Consider the following 20,348-nt stretch of genomic DNA (forward strand, 5'->3'; position numbering starts at 1 on the left):
AGACCATCCTGGGCAACACAGGAAGACCCTGCCTCTACGAAAAATTTTAAAAATTAGCCTAACATAGTGGTGTGCACCTATAGTCCTAGCTACTCAGGAGGCTGATCTGCGAGGATCGCTTGAGCCGAGGAGGTTGAGGCTGCAGTGAGCCAAGATCGGGCCACTGCACACCAGCCTAGGCAACACAGTGAAACCCTGAATAAAAAAAAAAAAAAAAAAAAAGAAAAACAAGAAAAAAAAAAGAAACACAGGGACAGTCAATGGTTTTCGTTAACTATAAGCCCCATTTAAAAAAAAAAAAAAACCCACACTTTAAATATGTTCAAATCAGTAGTCTAAAATGACACCAAAAAACAGTTAAAGGGATTTAGTTTATCATTTTACCTCAATCATCAAAAAGTCTACTAGAGCCAGGTGTGGTGGCTCATGCCTGTAATCACAGAACTTTGGGAGGCCAAGGTGGGAAGATCCCTTGAGCCCAGCAGTTTGACATCAGCCTGGGCAACATGGCGAAACTCTGTCTCTACAAAAAAAAAAAAAAAAAAAAGAGAAAAATGCAAAAATTAGCTGGGCATGGTGGCATGTGCCCGTAAGTAGTCCCAGCTACTCTGGATGCTGAGGCAGGAGGATCACCTGAATCCACGGAGGTTGAGGCTGCAGCGAGTGGTAATCATGCTACTGCACTCCACCGGGATGACAGTGAGACCCTGTCTAAAAAACATAAATCTACTAGATTTAAGCATTGATCTAATAAGTGAAAATGGAACCCAATCAAGAGAATCTTGTATCATCTTTTAAAATTTTTAATGTTTATTTTATTTTTTGACTCTTGCTTCTCTCTGGATTGTTATCATCTTAGGGAAAAACACTTATTCCCTACTCCAGATGTTTCTTTCAATGTAGACAGCCAAGCGTTTAGCATATCACCCCTCCCTTTTTAGTGACTAGAAGAAAAACACAGCTCCTTCTTTCCTATTTTGAGATCCAGCTAGCTGCAGAGAGTATACACTCAGCTTTGCTACTCTGAACTCGTCAAATTTTACAGGGGTAAGTGCCCACACGAAGTGCATAGGTTTTTGTTTGGTTTTTAAGTACTGCTTGTATTTAGGTGGATAAATCTGTCTAATTCTGGATTCAGTATTAGAACATCTACTAGCCCACAAATATAAGCTATCTTCTTGAATATTAGTTTTATTAGTAATAAGTGTTACTTTATTTCCATCTGTCAAACTTTTTTCATATTTCTTAACTGGATTAAAGTAAGAGGAGTGCTTCCAATTGAAACCCTCAAACCCCAACAATCTTTAAGTACTATGCAAATATTATTTTTGGTAATTGAAATAGTGGGGTAAAGGTTAGAGTACAGCCCTACCAGTTTGCAAATCCTATTATTTGTAAAATAATAATTTAATAGTAATTCAATTTGAGTTAAAGTAAATCAATTTCATTCCTAATTAATGTCTTTATTTTACAAATGAGGGAAAATCAGATTCACTTTTTATATAACTACTTAATTTTTCACTGTTCATTCAGCAACTGAATAGGCAAGGAATCAATGTTTACTCAATTTTTTAAAAAGTATTTTTCTTGACTATAAATCCCATTAACCAACAGAAAATGGTTAAAACACTGGCTCAAAAGTCGCAGAGACTTAGGGGTTTTGGGTTTTTTTTTGTTTTTTTTGAGTCAAGGTCTCACTCTGTTGCCCAGGCTGGAGTGTAGTGGCACAATCCTGGTTCACTGTAGCCCCGAATTCCTGGGCTCAAGCAATCTTCCCACCTCAGCCTCCCGAGTAGCTGCGACTACAGGCGCATGCTACCACACCTGGCTAATATTTGAATTTTTTGTAGAGACTCAGTCTTGCCATGTTACCTAGTCTGGTCTTGAACTCTTGGGTTCAAGTGATCCTCCTGCCTTGACCTCCCAAAGTGCTGGGATTACAGTCATGAGCCACCAAGCCCAGCCAATATTTAGGTTTAATTCTACCATTGTCTTGTATTAGCTGTGTGACTTTGGATAAGTTGCTTGACCTCACCTATAAAATGGGGACAGTTAACAGCACCTATGAAATAGGACTCTTGTGGGGATTAAAATAAATGCAGGTAGCCAGGTGTGGTTATTCTTGCCTATAATTCCAGCTACTCTGAAGACTGAGGTGGGAGGATCACTTGAAGCCAGGAGTTCGAGATCAGTCTGGGCAACATAGTGAGACCTTGTCTCTAAAAAAACAATTTTTAAAAAATCAGCTGGGTGTGTTAGTGTACACCTGTAGTCCCGGCTACATGGAAGGCTAAGGCAGGAGGATCACCTGAGCTCAGGTGTTTGAGGCTGCAGTGAGCTATGATCACACCACTCCACTCCAACCTGGGAGAGAAAGTGAGATCCCCTTCTGCAATAAATAAATAAATATATACATATATGTAAGTACAAATAAATACATACATACATACATGTAAAACTCTTATCATGGTGTCTGAAACATAAAAGGAGCTGACATCTATTCATTCAATAAATATTCAATGCCCACTTTAGAGTACTAGGTACTATGTTAGGTACCAAGGACAAAATGCTTAGCTAAACCAGACATGGTTCTGGCCCTAATAAAATTTTCAGGGGTATTTAGTGGGGAGAGAGACATTAATCAAATAATCATAAAATAATTTAATAATTACCCACTGTGATAAATGGGCTACCAAAAAAAAACAAAAAGAAGGCTGTGGCCTATTTTCATTAGACTAGTCAGAAAGATGACATTTAAGTATGAAAGACTTCAAGGATGAGAAGAAACTAGCCATTCGGAGAATGAAAGAGATCATTCCAGAAAGAGGGAGCACACGGTTAAAAGCTATAAGGTGGGACTTTGGAAGGAATAGAAGGCCAGTGAAGCCGGAATGTAATGAAGCATCTGGCCTCTCAGTTTTTAGAAGGTTTATGTGAGTTAAATTTTATAAAGGGCTTAGAACAGTAACTGGTATGCTCAGGAAGCTGAGGGAGGAGAATCGCTTGAACCTGGGAGGCAGAGGTTGCAGTGAGCTGAGATCACGCCATTGCACTCCAGTCTGGGCAACAAGAGCGAAACTCCATCTCAAAAAAAATTAAAGAACAGTAACTGGTATGTAAAAATACTGTCTATTATATAAAATAAAACTAAGAAAACAAGGTAATTATTAACTCCAGGGAAAACAAAACTTGAACAAAGGAACTATTAGCATATTCTACAGCTTAGCTAGAAATAATACTTATAAAATCATAATAATATAAATATTGAATACTGGTTTAACTAAAAATCATGACACAACTTATACACGGAAGCTGGAAAGAAAAGGGGCAGCTGGAACATAAGGGCACGGGGTTTAAAAGAAATAAATCTTTACCCTCTATAACAGAAAGGCAATATCTGATTTGCTGAATCAATATACAAACATAGACTTATAGAATTGCTGAATTCTGGCGGGCACAGTGGCTCACGCCTGTAATCCTAGTACTTTGGGAGGCTGAGGTGGGCGAATCACTTGAGTTCAGGAGTTCCAGACCAGCCTGGCCAACATGGTGAAACCTCATCTCTACTAAAAATACAAAAAGTTAGCTGGACGTGGTGGCGGGCACCTGTAATCCCAGCTACTTGCGAGGCTGAGGCAGGAGAATTGCTTGAACCTGGGAGGTGGAGGTTGCAGTAAGCCGAGATTGCGCCACTGCACTCCAGCCTGGGCAACAGAGCAAGACTCTGTCTCAAAAAAAAAAAAAAAAAAAAGAATTTCTGAATTTTATATAATTAACAATGAATTATTTGAAAAGAAAATTAAAACTGTTCCATTTCTAATAGCACCAAAAATATTAATATGCTTAAGAATAAGGTTAACCAAGGAGGCAAAAGACTTGTACAGTGAAAGCCAAAAATATTACTAAAAGAAATTGCAGAAGACACAAATATATGGAAAGACTCCATGCTCATGGATTTGAAGCATTAACATTGTTAAGATATCAGGGCCAGGTGGGGTGGCTCACGCCTGTAATCCCAGCACTTTGGGAGGCCGAGGCGGGTGGATCACGAGGTCAGGAGTTCAAGACCAGCCTGGCCAAGATGGTGAAACCCCATCTCTACTAAAAATACAAAAGTTAGCCGGGCTTGGTGGCAGGTGCCTGTAATCCCAGCTACTCAGGAGGCTGAGGCAGAGAATCGCTTGTACCCGGGAGGTGGAGGTTGCAGTGAGCCGAGATCACTGCACTCCAGCCTGGATGACAGAGCGAGACTCCGTCTCAAAAAAAAAAAAGATATCAGTACTACTCAAAGCAATCTGCAGATTCAATGTAATCCATATCAAAATCCCAAAAATGGGCTAGGAGTGGTGGCTCATGCCTGTAATCTGCAGATTCAATGTAATCCCTATCAAAATCCCAAAGATGGGCCGGGTGTGGTGGCTCATGCCTGTAATTCCAGGCACTTTGGGAGGCTGAGGTGGGTGAATCACATGAGGCCAGGAGTTCGAGACCAGCCTAGCCAACATGGCAAAACCCCATCTCTACTAAAAATACAAAAATTAGCTGGGCATGGTGGTGCATGTCTGTAATCCCAGCTACCTGGGAGGCTGAGGCAGGAGAGTCACTTGAACCCAAGAGGTGGAGGTTGCAATGAGCTGAGATCACGCCATTGCACTCCAGCCTGGGCAAAAAAGAGCAAAACTCTGTCTCGAATAAATAAATAAATTAATTAATTAAATAAAATAAGCAAAAGACTTGAATAGATTTATCTCCAAAGAAGATTTACAAATGACATTTCACAAATGTGAAAAGATGTTCAACATCACTAATCATTAGAGAAACAGAAATCAAAACCATGGGATACCACCTCGCACCCATCAGGATGGCTACTTATCAAAAAAAAAAGTCTCTCTCCTCCCACCGCCCAAGATGCCGAAAGGAAAGAAGGCCAAGGGAAAGAAGGTGGCTCTGGCCCCTGCTGTCGTGAAGAAGCAGGAGGCTAAGAAAGTGGTGAATCCCCTGTTTGAGAAAAGGCCTAAGAATTTTGGCACTGGACAGGACATCCAGCCCAAAAGAGACCTCACCCGCTTTGTGAAATGGCGCCGCTATATCAGGTTGCAGCGGCAGAAAGCCATCCTCTATAAGCAGCTGAAAGTGCCTCCTGCGATTAACCAGTTCACCCAGGCCCTGGACCGCCAAACAGCTACTCAGCTACTTAAGCTGGCCCACAAGTACAGACCAGAGACAAAGCAAGAGAAGAAGCAGAGACTGTTAGCCCGGGCCGAGAAAAAAGCTGCTGGCAAATGGGACGTCCCCACGAAGAGACCACCTGTCCTTCGAGCAGGAGTTAACACCATCACCACCTTGGTGGAGAACAAGAAAGCTCAGCTGGTGGTGATTGCACATGACGTGGATCCCATTGAGCTGGCTGTCTTCTTGCCTGCCCTGTGTCGTAAAATGGGGGTCCCTTACTGCATTATCAAGGGGAAGGCAAGACTGGGACGTCTAGTCCACAGGAAGACCTGCACCACTGTCGCCTTCACACAGTTGAACTCGGAAGACAAAGGCGCTTTGGCTAAGCTGGTGGAAGCTATCAGGACTAATTACAATGACAGATACGAAGAGATCCACCGTCACTGGGGCGGCAACATCCTGGGTCCTAAGTCTGTGGCTCGTATCGCCAAGCTCGAAAAGGCAAAGGCTAAAGAACTTGCCACTAAACTGGGTTAAATGTACACTGTTGAGTTTTCTGTACATAAAAATAATTAAAATACAAATTTTCCTTCAAAAAAAAAAAGCAGAAAACAACAAGTGTTGGTAAGGATGCAGAGAAATTGGAACCCTTGTGCAGTGTTGAAAACAGGACAGTGGTTCCTGAAAAAGTTAAAAATAGACTTACCATATGATGTAGCAATTCCACTTCTGGGTATATACCCAAAAGAATTGAAAGCAGTGTCTCAAAGGGACACTTGAATGTATTTGTACACTCAAGTTCATAGCAACATTATTCACAACAGCCAAAAGGTAGAAGCAACCCAATTATCCATCAATGGGCAAATGAATAAACAAATATGTGCTATATGCTGTACATACAATGAAACATTATTCAGGGTGAAAGGCAAGGAAACAATGACACATGCTACAACATAGATGAACCACGAGGACATTAAACCAAGTGAAATAAGACAGTCACAAAAATATTGTATGATTCCACTTACATAAAGTACGTAGGATAGTCAAATTCATCGAGACAGAAAGTAGAACAGTGGTTGCCAGAGGCTAGAGGGAGAGGAGAATGTGGAGTTGTTTAATGGGTATAGAGTTTCAGTTTTGTAAGATGAAAAGAATTCTGGAGATGGTTTGCGCAACAATGTAAATGCACTTAATGCTACTAAACTGTATACTAAAATGTTTAAGATGAGCCAGGCAAGGTGAGTGCCTCACGCCTGTAATCCCAGCACTTTGGGAGGCTGAGGTGAGTGTACTGCTTGAGGTCGGGAGTTCAAGGCCAGCCTGACCAACCTGGTGAAAACTCGTCTCTACTAAAAATACAAAAATTAGCCAGGTGTGATGGCAGATGCCCGTAATCCCAGCTACTTGGGAGGCTGTGGCAGGAGAATCACTTGAACCTGGGAGGTGGAGGTTGCAGTGAGCCAAGATCATGTCACTGCACTCCAGCCTGGACAACAGGGCAAGACTCCATCTCAAAAAAAGAAAAAAGTTCAAGATGGTAAATTTTACATTATGTATATTTGTCACAATTAAAAATAAAAATAGGCCAGGTGCAGTGGCTCACGCCTGTAAACCCAGCACTTTGGGAGGCTGAGGTGGGAGGATTACTTGAGCCCAGGAGTTCAAGAACAGCTTGGGTAACATGGTGAAACCCCATCTCTACAAAAATACAAAAATTAGCCGGGCAGAACTCCTGACCTCAGGTATTCTGCCTGCCTCCCCCTTCCAGAGTGCTGGGATTTTTTTTTTTTTTTTTTTTTTTTTTGAGACAGAGTTTCTCTCTTGTCACCCAGGCTGGAGTGCAATGGCATGATCTCAGCTCACTGCAAAATCCACCTCTCAGGTTCAAGTGATTCTCCTGCTTCAGCATCCCGAGTAGCTGGGACGGTGTGCGCCACCACACCCAGCTAATTTTTGTATTTTTAGTAGAGACAGGTTTTCTCCATGTTGGCTAGGCTGGCCTCAAACTTCTGACCTCAGGTGATCCACCCACCTGCCTCAGCCTCCCAAAGTGCTAGGATTACAGGTGTGAGCCACAACACCCGGCCAATTGTTAACCTTAATGATCATTTACTATGTGCCAAGCATTCATTACTGACAGCTCAATAAAGTGGATACTAGTAGTATGCCATTAGATATGGAGTTATGGGGGAAAAGAAGGTCAAGGATAATATTAAGGTTTTTGGTCTGAGCATATGGAGGAATGAAGTTGTCATTTACTGAGATGGAGAACAGTTTTGGCAGGGCAGGGAGGAAAAGAGCAGGCAGGAGCTCTGTTTAAATATGTTAAGTTTGAAATGTCTAATAAATGTCTAAATGGAGATGTCAGGTGTGATGTTAAATATATAAATCTAAAATACAGGAGGGCAGTCCAAGTTGAGAGTTCCAGTCCAAGTTGAGAGTTCCGTCATACGGGTGCTATTCAAAGCTATGAGACTGGACATAAATTTTTTTTTTTTTTGAGATGGAGTCTCCCTCTGTCACCCAGGCTGGAGTGCAGTGGCACAATCTCGGCTCACTGCAACCTCTGCCTCCTGGGTTCAAGTGATCCTTCCACCTCAGCCTCCTGAGTAGCTGGGACCACAGACATGCACCACCACGCCTGGTTAATTTTTGTATTTTTGGTAGAGACGGGGTTTCACCATGTTGCCCCAGCTGGTCTCAAACTCCTGAGCTCAAGCAATCTGCTCACCTCAGCCTCCCAAAGTGCTGAGGTTACAGGCATGAGCTACTGCACCCGTCCAAGACCTGGATAAAACTATGAAGAGAGAAGTATAGACAGAAAGAGGCTCAAGGACTGAGTCCTGCGGTATTCCAAGGTTTAGAGGTCAGGAAAATGAGGAGAAACTAGGAAAGGAATCAGAAAAAGAGAGGCCATAGAAATGAGAAGAAAACCAGGAGTGTGGCATTTTATAAGTCAAATGAAGAAAGTTTCTCAAGGAATAGAGTGATCAATTGTGTCAAGTGTTGTCGATAGGCTAAGATGAAAGTTAAGAAATAAACATTTACTGGGGCTGGGCACGGTGTCTCACGCCTGTAATCCCAGCGCTTTAGGAGGCTGAGGCGGGTGGATCACGAGGTAAGGAGATCGAGACCATCCTGGCTAACACAGTGAAAACCTGTCTCTACTAAAAATACAAAAAATTAGCCGGGCATGGTGGCAGGTGCCTGTAGTCCCACCTATTCGGGAGGCTGAGGCAGGAGAATGATGTGAAGCTGGGAGGCGGAGTTTGCAGTGAGTCGAGATTGTGCCACTGCACTCCAGCCTGGGTGACAGAGCGAGACTCTGTCATAAAAAATAAATAAATAAATACACATTTACTTAATAACATGAGTCACTGCAGACTTTCAAAAGAGCAGTTTTGGTGGAGTGGTAGGAATAAAAGCCTAATTAGTTTGGTTTCAGAGGGAATGAGAGAAGTCTGACATTATCAAAAAATGGAAAGGATGTAAATCTATGACAAATTTTATACACTGTTGATGGAAACAGATTTGGTACAATACTTTGTTAATAAATTTAGCATTATCTCCCAAAGTGGAATATTCGCATACCTGATGGCTCACCAATCCCACTCTTAGGTAGAAACCCAAGAGAAACTCTAGCACAAGGATACTACATACAGAAGAATGTTCAGAACAGCAATTTCAAAAATAGCAAAAATGAATAAACACAATCTAGAAACAACCCAAAAATCCATTGGTAGGAGAATGGATAAATTACAGTATATTCACAAATGAAATATTGTAAAGCATGAAAAATGGATAAACCACATCTACAAGCAACATGAATGAATTGTGAACACACAAAACTGAAGGTAAAAAAACAAAAACAAAAACAGACAGAAGACTATGTGCTGCAATAAGACACTACAGCAGTGGTTGCAAGCACAGATTTGGAACTAGATTACCTGGGTTCAAATCCCAGTTGGGCCATTCACTAGCAGTATGATTTTCAAACTCTCTGTAACTCACTTTTCCTCATCTATAAGATGGGAATAATAATAATGAAGTTGTAAGGATTAAATAAGATAAAATATAGTTATATAACTATATATTATGTAGATATAATTATATACAGTTATACAAAGTACTTAGAACAGTGCAAACAAGTTAATTAAACATGATTTTAAAACTATGTTTTTTTGGGGAAGACTTTCAGTCCAAAATGGCAGTATAGAAGTAAACTGGCTTCACTTTCTTCCACAGAAAACTAAAACTATATTTTTAAAAAGTAACAGGGCTGCTGGGCACAGTGGCTCATGCCTGTAATCCCAGCACTTTGGGAGGCCAAGGTGGGCGAATCACTTGAAGTCAGGAGTTCGAGACCAACCTGATCAACATGGTGAAACCCTGTCTCTACTAAAAACACAAAAATAAGCCAGGTGTGGTGGCATGCACCTGTAGTCCCAGCTACTCAGAAGGCTGAGACATGAGAATCGCCTGAACCCGGGAGGTGGAAGATGCAGTGAGTTGAGATCACGCCACTACACTCCAGCCTAGGTGACAGAGTAAGACCCCATCTCAAAAAAAAAAACAAAAAAAAAGTTATAGGGCTGGGTGCCATGGCTCACACCTATAATCCCAGCACTTTGGGAGGCCAAGGCAGGAGGATCGCTTGAGGTCAGGAGTTCGAGACCAGCTTGGGCAACATAGCGAGACCCTGTGTCTACAAAAGAATTTAAAAATTAGCCAGCTGTGGTGGTGAGTGCCTGTAGTCCTAGCTACTTGGGAAGCTGAGGCAGGAGGATCACTGGAGCCCAGGAGTTCCAGGCTGCAGTGAGCTACGATCATGCCACTGCACTCCACTATGGATGACAGAGTGAGACCCTGTCTCCACAAAAAATTTAAAAATTAGCTGGGCATGGTGATGCACATCTGTAATCCTAGCTACTCAGGAGGCTGAGGTGGGAGGACTGCTTGAGCCAGGGAGGTCGAGTCTGCAGTGAGCCATGATCGAGCCACTGCACTCCAGCCCGAGTGACAAAGTGAGACCCAGTCTCAAAAAATAAAATAAAATAAAAAGCAAGAGAGTAATAAATACAGAATTTAGGACAGTGGTTGCCTCTAGAAGAGGTGCAGAGGATGAGATGGAGAAATTCATGTGTACGTAATTTATGAGCAATGAATCTAGTCTAGTACTTGAGAGTACCTCTTACAGGTGTTCCTCTATTATTACACTTTATAACTACATGTAAACTTTTGTATTATCTGACAATATATTCAAGATAATAAAAGAAAAAAGAATGGAAGGAAATAAATTGGAGAGAGCAAGTATATATGATTCTTGAATAGATAGCTCTTTCAAGATGTTTTACTGTAAAGGGAAGAAGAGAAATGAAACAATGGCTAGAAGAAGAAAAAGGTTTTTTTTAAATTTAAATTCTTTTTTCTTTTTTTTGAGACAGAGTTTCACTCTTGTTGCCCAAGCTGGAGTGCAATGGCACAATCTTTGCTCACTGCAACCTCCACCTCCCAGGTTTGAGCAATTCTCCTGCCTCAGCCTCTCTAGTATCTGGGATTACAGGCATGCGCCACCATGCCTGGCTAATTTTGTATTTTTAGTAGAGATGGGGTTTCACCATGTTGGTCAGGCTGGTTTCAAACTCCTGACCTCTGGTGGTCTGCCTGCCTCGGCCTCCCAAAGTGCTGAGATTACAGGTGTGAGCCACCGCCTGGCCAATTTTTTTTCTTTTTTGTACTCCATAGGTTCACAATTTTTAGACAGAAATTCGTTCTTGTAGCCCAGGCTGGAATACAATGGCACGATCTTGGCTCACTGCAACCTCTACCTCCTGAGTTCAAGTGATTCTCCTGGCTCAGCCTCCCAATTAGCTGGGATTACAAGCATGCATCACCATGCCCAGCTAATTTTATATTTTTTAATAGAGACAGGGTCACCATGTTGGCCAGGCTGGTCTCGAACTCCTGACCTCAGGTGATCTGCCCACCTCGGCCTCCCAAACTGCTGGAATTACAGGCGGTGAGCCCACATTTTTTTTTTTAAATAAGAGAAAAACAGCCAATATATAGGCTGATATGTGATTATAAACATTACCAATCCTCAAAATAATTCGACAAAATATATCAGTACTTTTTTTTTTTTTTTTTGAGATGGAGTCTCGCACTGTCACCTGGGCTGGAGCCCAGTGGCAGATCTCAGCTCACTGCAGCCTCTGTCTCCCAGGTTCAAGTGATTCTCCTCGCCTCAGCCTCCCAAGTAGCTGGGATTACAGGTACCCACCACCACGCCCAGCTAATTTTTTTGTATTTTTAGTAGAGACTGGGTTTCACTATGTTGGCCAGGCTGGTCTCGAATCCTGACCTCTGATCCGCCTGCCTCAGCCTCCCAAAGTGCTGGGATTACAGGCATGAGCCATCACGCCCAGCCAATATATCAGTACTTTAAGATGAAAAATTCAAGGTCAGAAAGACTAAGACACTGGCACTGGTCACACAGCTAATACTTGACAAAGCCACATTTAAATTCAGATCAATCAATCAATAATTACTTAAAAAATAAATTCAGATCTATCTAACTCCATATTTCAGGGTTTGTACAGAACATAATGCTTCTTTCCTTTGCTTAACCTTGATTTAGTGCCTACCATTGGCACTGAATGTGATAGCTTAATCACATTTATTAGGATATATATTTTTTGAGTATCTACTAAATAGGCCTAAGATGCTATATTAGGTATTTGGGGACATAATAAACTGAATAACACTGTCTCTACCTTAAAGAGCTTACACTCTAGCAATGAAGATAAGACAATTACCTAAATGATTCCAATACAATGCAAAATTATATAAACACCATATAAGAAGTATAAAACATTATGGGGGTTCAGAAAAAAGTCCCCTTTGGAAAAAACAGTCCCCTCTGGGGCTGGGAAATGGAAGGATTAGTAGAAGCTTTATATAAGAGGTAATTTTCAACTGAACTTAAAGGGATGGGTAGGATTTTTAAAGACAGTTTTGACTGTGAGTTCTTAAAGGGCCACAGTCATGCCTTAACCCCAGGGCCTAGCATGCTGCAGCTGTTCAATAAATATAAGTAATATGAGTGAAGTAAACAAATGAAATGAAAGGCCATTCCGGAATTGAGCAACAACAACAAAAAGGATCAGAGGCTGAATGCATAAGGCACAAGAACAATGAAAAGATCAGAGTTGGAGGGATGTAAATATGCATATTTTGAGAATAAGTACCAAGTAACTGGTCATGATTCTCTTTACATTTGTCTCCTACATCTCCCATCTTTAAGAAAATTATCTCAGCCAGGTGCAGTATCTCAGGCCTGAAATCCCAGCACTTTAGGAGGCTGAGGTGGGAGAATCACTTGAGCCCAGGAGTTTGAGACCAGCCAGAGCAATATAGTGGGACCCCATCTGTACAAAAATTTAAAAATCAGCCAAGTGTGATGGCGTGAGCTGGTAGTCCCAGCTACTCAGGAGACCAAGGTAGGAGAATCGCTTGAGCCCAGGAGGTTGAGGCTACAGTGAACCATGACTGCACCACTGTGCTCCAGCCTGGGCAACAGAGCAAAACCCTGCCTCAAAAAAAAAAAAATGGAAAAAGAAAATTGTCTCTTGACAGCACCACCATCCTCTTCTAGCTTTTATCTCATTTCTCCAGTCCTTTTTTTAAAATAACAACTCTACTGAGATATAATTCACATACCATACACGTCACCCATTTAAGTATAAATTCAGGACTAGGCACAGTGGCTCACGCCTGTAATCCCAGCACTTTAGGAGGCCAAGGCAGGAGGATCGCTTGAGCCCAGGGGTTTGAGACAAGCCTGAGCAACATAGCAAAAGCCTGTCTCTATAAAAAAAATTTTTTTTAATTAGCTGGGCATGTGGCACTGTAATCCCAGCTACTTGGGAGGCTGTGGCAGGAGGATCCCTTGAGCTCAGGAGTTTGAGGCTTTAGTAAGCTATGATTGTGCCACTGCACTCCAGCCTGGGCAACAGAGTGAGACCCTGTCTCTACATAAAGCATAAATTCAATGGTACTTAGATCACAGAGTTGTGCAACCATAACCACAATTTTAGAACATTTCATTATCCCAAAAAGAAACACAATACCCATTACCAGTCACTCCCTATTTCCCCACTAAGCCCTAGGCAACCACTAATCGACTATCTCTATAGATTTCCGTATTCTGGGCATTTCCCATAAATGGAATCATACAACATGTAGTCTCTTATGACTGGCTTCTTTCATGAGCGTAATGTTTTTAAGGTTCATCCCATCTAGCATGTATCAGTATTCCATTTCTTTTTTCTTTTTTTTCTCCCCTAGGGATTTGTTGTTGTTGTTGTTGCTGTTGTTTTTGGGACAGAGTCTTGCTCTGTTGCACAAGCTGGAGTACAGTGGTGTGATCCACTGCAGCCTCCACCTCAAGCAATCCTACCACCTCAGCCTTCTGAGTAGCTGGGGCTACAGGTGTGTTGCACACCAGCACACCTGGCTAATTTTTGTACTTTTTGTAGACATAGGGTTTTGCTTTTGCCATGTTGCCCAGGCTGGTCTAGAGCTCCTGGGCTCAAGCAATCCACCTGCCTCAGGCTCGCAAAGTGCTGGGATTACAGGCATGAGAAACCACACTCAGCCTAGTACCCCATTCCTTATTATTGTTGAATAATATTTCATTGTATGGGCACACCATGTATTTTATTTATCCATTCATCAGTTGATGGACATTTGGGTTGTTTCTACTCTGGACTATTATGAATAATGCTCCTATGAACATTTATGTACAGGTCTTTGTGTGAATATATGTTTCCATTTCTCTTGGGCATATATTTAGGAGTGGAATTCCTGGGTCTTTGTTTAACCTTTTGAGAACCTGCCAAGATGTTTTCCAAAGCAGCTGTACCATTTTACATTCCCACTAGAAGTGTATAAAGGTTCCAGTTACTCCACATATATTATGTCTCTCTTTCTTTCTTTCTTTTTTGATAGCGTCTTGCTCTGTCACCCAGAATGAAGACAGTGGTGCAACCAACTGCAGCCTTGACCTCCTGGGCTCAAGCAATCCTCCCACCTCAGCCTTCCAAGTATTAATAGCTAGGACTACAGGTGTATGCCACCACACCCAGCTAATTTTTGTATTTTTGTAAAGATGGGGTTTCACCATGTTGCCCAGGCTGGTCTCAAACTCCTGGGCAACATGGTGCCAAGGAGTTATTTGTCTTTTTGATTATCTTTTTGATTATTGACTGTCTTTTTCATTATCTGTCTTTTTCATTATAAACAGCCTAGTGGGTGTGAAGTGGTGTCTCATTGTGGCTTTATTTTATATTTCCTTGATGGCTAATGATGTTAAGCATCTTTCCATAGAGCCTGTGGATAAACATCGATTCAGATGTTTTGCCTACTTTCTATTTGGGTTCTGCTCTACATCTTAATCAATGTTCTTAAAAGATTAGTGTATATATACCATCTATACTTCCTTATTTGTTTTCACTCATCAACCTATTCCAATATTGATTTTGCTCCCCATACCTCTGAAATTGCTTGTCAAAGTCATCAAACACCTTTACACTAACAAATTCAAAGACTATTCTTCAATCCTCATCTTCCAGCATTATAATTTTATGATTTGCACGCTTGACTTTTTTTTTTTTTTTTTTTGATACATGGTCTCGCTCAGTTGCCCAGGCTGCAATGCAGTGGCATGATCATGGCTCACTGTAGCCTCGACCTCTACCAGCTCAGGCGATCCTCCCACCTCAGGCTCCTGAGCAGCTGGAACGACAGGCACACACCACCATACATAGCTAATTTTTGTATCTTTTGTAGAGACAGGGTTTTGCCATGTTGTCCGGGCTGGTCTAGAACTCCTAGGCTCAAGTGATCCTCTCACTTTGGCCTCCCAAAGTGCTGGAATTACAGGCATGAGCCACTGTGCCTGGCCATATTTGCCTTTTCATTCCAACTGACTTCTTATTCCAACTGATATTTTCCCTTGTCCTGTTTCTGTTCTGTATTTTTTTGTTATACTGCATACTGCATATTCTCCTATGGAATAGGAAATGTAAACCAGCAACCAAAGGGTATATCCAGAAAACTGCATTAATATAACTGGCTAGTAGAGCAAATGTAACAGTATCAAGGGGGCACGGTGGGGCGGGGCGGGGGGGAGGATGGGGAAGATAAGGAAAGGCCAGACAGATAGTAGGTGTTGGGCTAGAGATTTGCACTTTGTTCAGCAGGTAATATATGGCCATTAAAGTTTTTTTTTGTTTTTGTTTTTGTTTGTTTTTGTTTTGAGATGGAGTCTCGCTGTTGTCGCCCCGGGACGAAGTGCAATGGCGCGATCTCGGCTCACTGCAACCTCTGCCTCCCAGGTTCCAGCAATTCTCCTGCCTCAGCCTCCCAAGTAACTGAGATTACGCCACCACGCCTGGCTAATTTTTGTATATTTAGTAGAGACGGGTTTCACCCTGTTGGCCAGGCTGGTCTCAAACTCCTGACCTCAGGTGATCCACTCACCTTAGCCTCCCAAAGTGCTGGGATTACAGGCATAAGCCACTGCGCCCGGCCTACCACTAAACTTTAACCATTTGAGTTAACTTATTACTGATAACAGAACAGCTGCCCCAGTCAAGAGATGTTAGACCTACAAGTTCTTAATTCTCAGTCCTATTACATTTGATTTGATGGAAACTAGAAGGAAAAGTAGTAAATATACACAGAGAAAATTCTCTATCCTGTTAGAAGTACTAAGTGATTACAGTACTGTTTGTCACTTCTCTCTCCTGAGTAAACACTCTTGACAATCTCAGGTAACAAGCTTCTCAATGAGTGAGGATCTGGCAGTACCCACCAGTCAGCCTTACTTTCATCACCTCCTACTCCCCATCAGTCTTCAATATATTAACATTGAGAAGAAATAGAAATGTATGAAAAGTACGTTGGAGAAGGCAAATTATCCTAAGTTAAACACAGTCCCTTTTCTTTTTTTCCAAAGGAAATGGTTGTTGATCCTATGAGGAGTTAAATTATAATAACACATGCCAGGGAGATGATGTCAAGAAAGGCGTGGTTAGGCCCTTTACAAGTTTGAAATTCCTTTAGTCCCAAACACTTCCTCTTTCGATCTCACCTATACTCAAATTTCTCTACTTAGGCAACTTCTTCAAACATTGAAGAAACAGCGTTGAGACGCTGTCTCTTTTTACTTCAGCCTTTTTTTTTTTAATGAACCAAGTTACTGAAGGGCATTAAAACTGATGTTTAAAAAAAAAAAACCACAAAATTATCTTGCAGAATCCCTCTTTGAAATCCACATTTTTCCCCTTCAGCAACTATTTTAATTCCAAAGAAAGGAAAAAAAAAATTTAACACTACTTCCTGAGAAAAAAGTCTGCCTTTATTAGGCATTATACATTTGTTGACGGCATTCCCATATTTACCACCAGCCAATAGAGTAAGAAAACTATGACTGTCATGGGCTCCTCAGGAAACATCTTTCCTGATAAGTGAAGTATATATTTCAAAATAAAATAATCCTACCTTTTATGTTTTTTTATTTTTTATTTTATTTATTTATTTATTTTTGAGAGGGAGTCTCACTCTGTTGCCCAGGCTGCAGTGCAGTGGTACAACCTCGGCTCACTGCAACATCTACCTCCTGGGTTCAAGCGATTCTCCTGCCTCAGCCTTCCGAGTAGCTGGGACTACAGGCATGCACCACCATACCCGGCTAATTTTTGTATTTTCAGTATTGATGGGGTTTCACCATGTTGGCCAGGCTGGTCTTGAACTCCTGACCTCGAGCCATGTGCCCGCTTCCGCCTCCCAAAGAGCTGGGATTACAGGTGTGAGCACCAAAGTTAAATTTTTACAATAATTTTCATTAGTTTCAGTAAGAAACAGTAACTTTTATATAAAAGTTATATATAGGTAGGGCATGGTGGCTCATGCCTGTAATCCCAGCACTTTGGGAGGCCGAGGTGGGCAGGTCACTTGAGGTCAGGAGTTCGAGAACACCCTGGCCAACATGGTGAAACGCCATCTGTACCAAAAATATAAAAAACTAGCCAGGCGTGGTGGTGGGCCTCTGTAATCCCAGCTACTCAGGAGGCTGAGGCAGAAGAATCGCTTGAACCCAGGAGTCGCAGGTTGCAGTGAGCCGAGATCGCCCCACTGCACTCCAGCCTGGGTGACAGAGCGAGACTCTGTCTCGAAAACAAACAACAAAAAAGTTATATATAAAAGTTGGCTGAGGTGGGAGGCTCGCTTAAGCCCAGGGGGTGGAGGTTGTAGTGAGCCGAGATCATGGCACTGTCCTCCAGCCCAGACTACAGAGTGATACCCTGTCTCAAAATAAATAAATAAATAAATAAATAAATAAATAAGCCGGGCAGTGGCTCACGCCTGTAATCCCAGCACTTTGGGAACCCGAGGCAGGCAGATTGCTTGAGGCCAGGAGTTCGAGACCAGCCTGGCCAACGTGGCAAAACCCCGTCTCTACTAAAATTACAAAATTTAGCTGGGCATGGTGGCGCACACCTGTAGTCCCAGCTAGCCAGGAGGTTGAGGCGGGAGAATCACTTGAACCCAGGAGATGAGGTTGCAGGGAGCCAGGATCATGCCACTGCACTCCAGCCTGGGTGACAGAGTAAGACTGTGTCTCAATATAAATAAATAAACAAATAAATAAAATTTAACTGGGTATGGAAAATACACAAATTACATAAGCAAATGCATCTACAACACTTTCCAAAACAGAAACACAGTAAGCCCTACTTGACAAGACAAACAGCAACGTAATAATGCTGTAGTTTAAAAACACCCTCCCTGGTCATCTGGTGTTGAGGAAAAAAATTAAGTAAAATAAAAATAAAAATATAGGGCCAGGCGCAGTGGCTCACGCCTGTAATCCCAGCACTTTGGGAGGTTGAGGCAGGCAGATCACCTGAGGTCAGGAGTTCGAGACCAGCCTGACCAACATGATGAAACCCCGTCTCTACTAAAAATACAAAAAATTAGCTGGGCGTGGTGGCGGGCACCTGTAATCCCAACTACGCAGAAAGCTGAGGCAGGAGAATCACTTGAACCCAGGAGACGGAGGTTGCAGTGAGCCGAAATCACGCCACTGCATTCCAGCCTGGGCGCGACAGAGCAAGACTCCGTCTCAAATAAATAAATAAAAATATGGGCCGGGCTTGGCGACTCAAAGTGTAATCTCAACACTTTGGGAGTCCAAGGCAGGCAGATCACTTGAGGTCAGGAGTTTGAAACCAGCCTGGCCAACACGGTGAAACCCCGTCTCTACTAAGAACACAAAAAAACTGTCCAGGTGTGGTGGCACTCCTGTAGTTCCAGCTACCTGTGAGGCTGAGGCAGGAGAACTGCTTGAACCTGGGAGGCGGAGGCTGCAGTGAGCTGAGATCACACCACTGCACTCCAGCCTGGGTGACAAAGCGAGACTCCATCTCAAAAAAAAAAAAGAGTAAAAATAAAAATATGAAAACCCTCTGCGTTCACAAACTTATATAGGCACAAAAGGAGTCATATGCATAGCCACAAAGTGATGCAGATACAGCATCCTTACATCTGATCATAACATTGACTTATAAGAACCCAAAGAATTGACAAATACATTAGTAATTAGTAATTATGTATCTACCCATCCTCCCCAACCAATTCCAGCAATTCCTGAATTGTCAAACCTTACAGTTATCAGGAAGAGATAAGAGATTTCAACCCAAACCCACAACCATACCTCTTGTCCCCTATACTATCCTAGATTTAGAAGCTAGTTAACTTTTTCCTATACTCCAAGGTGGGAGAGGGAGCAGAGAGCAAAAAGAGATTTTTAGATAGCTTCAAATACATGAAACTTCTAATAGGGAAGCAATTCATTTTGGGAATTCATTTTATTTTAATGAGTTCTGGGTAACCTGAGAGACTAGGAGGGAAAAAAATCAGGAAAGAAATTTTCACATGGTACTCTACAAGGTTTGAAAAGAATAAAGACACATGAAATATTTCTCTTTCAAATATATATGTATAATATATAATGTATTATCTATACATATATTTGATAAAGGGATGTCAGCATATGTACATATAAACATATATTGATAACCAACAAATATGTATAAACTCATTTCATTTCTTTTTGAGATGGAGTCTTGCTCTGTCACCCAGGCTGGAGTGCAGTGGCACAATCCTGGCTCATTGCAACCTCTGTCCCCCAGATTCAAGTGATTCTCCTGCTTCAGCCTCTTGAGTAGCTGGGATTACAGGCGCGTGCCACCAAGCCCAGCTAATTTGGGGTTTCACCATGTTGACCAGGCTGGTCTCGAACTCCTGACCTCAAGTGATCCACCCGCCTTGGCCTCCCAAGTGCTGGGATTACAGGCATAAGCCACCATGCCCAGCCTCATTTCTTTTTTAAAGTAAATTTTATTGTGTATATTTAAGGTATACAACATGTTATGGGATACATATAGATAGTAGAAAAGTTACTATAGTGAAGTAAATTAATCATCCCACATAGTTGTCCCTTTTATTTCTTTTTGTGGCAAGAAGAGCTAAAGTCTGCTCATTTAGCATGAATCCCATATACAGTACAACTTTATTATCTATGGTCCTCATGTTGTATATTGGATCTCAGGATTTGTTCATCCTACATATCTACTACTTTGTATCCTCTGACCTATAGCTCCCCATTTCCTCCCCCCTCTACCCATATTTCTTCAGGATATAAACAGAATGAGTACCACACAGACTAAGCCCATAAGTGTTTTGGGTCTAAACATTTACCCACTGCATTGATCAGACACTTGTGTTTAAATCTACCTCTAATGGTATCATTAGGTACATGAGAAAGCAGCAGGAATCGTTCCTCACCCTCCAACATTCCATTAGATGAGCAAAAGATTCCCTAAATGTCTATGTCACATTTTTTTCTTCAAAGAACAGCTACAACACGAAGAGAGGGTAAAGAGTCTTCTTCCTGCTACAGCATGAAATTCCTCCTAATCAGTATGCTGTGCGCCCTGAAATGCCAGAAACTGCCAAATATATTCCTTGTCAAATATGGACAAGATTGTCCATCTCTCCCCATGTGCCCAAGGACAGCACAATTCTCTGGCAGCCATGGGTTAATCATA

General features: G+C 42.0%; 1 protein-coding gene and 1 pseudogene across 9 annotated transcripts in view; one reads left to right on the forward strand and one right to left on the reverse strand.

Annotated features, from left to right (window-relative positions):
* RBMS2 (RNA binding motif single stranded interacting protein 2) overlaps positions 1-20,348 on the reverse strand; it is a 101,148-nt gene that overhangs the window by 72,156 nt on the left and 8,644 nt on the right. The window contains exon 1 of one of the 8 annotated variants that reach the window (XM_030822424.1): positions 6,198-6,245. The exons of the other annotated variants lie outside the window; for them this stretch is intronic. The gene's annotated coding sequence lies outside the window, so the exon portion shown is untranslated. Of the gene's footprint in view, positions 1-6,197; positions 6,246-20,348 lie in introns of those variants that run through there. 8 annotated transcript variants of the gene reach the window in all.
* Positions 4,891-5,766, forward strand: LOC115837252 (annotated as a pseudogene). Its single transcript, XR_004032286.1, has one exon. The product of XR_004032286.1 is annotated as a 60S ribosomal protein L7a pseudogene (transcript).

Source organism: Nomascus leucogenys, chromosome 11 (assembly GCF_006542625.1).
Source record: "Nomascus leucogenys isolate Asia chromosome 11, Asia_NLE_v1, whole genome shotgun sequence".
Lineage (NCBI taxonomy): Eukaryota > Metazoa > Chordata > Mammalia > Primates > Hylobatidae > Nomascus > Nomascus leucogenys.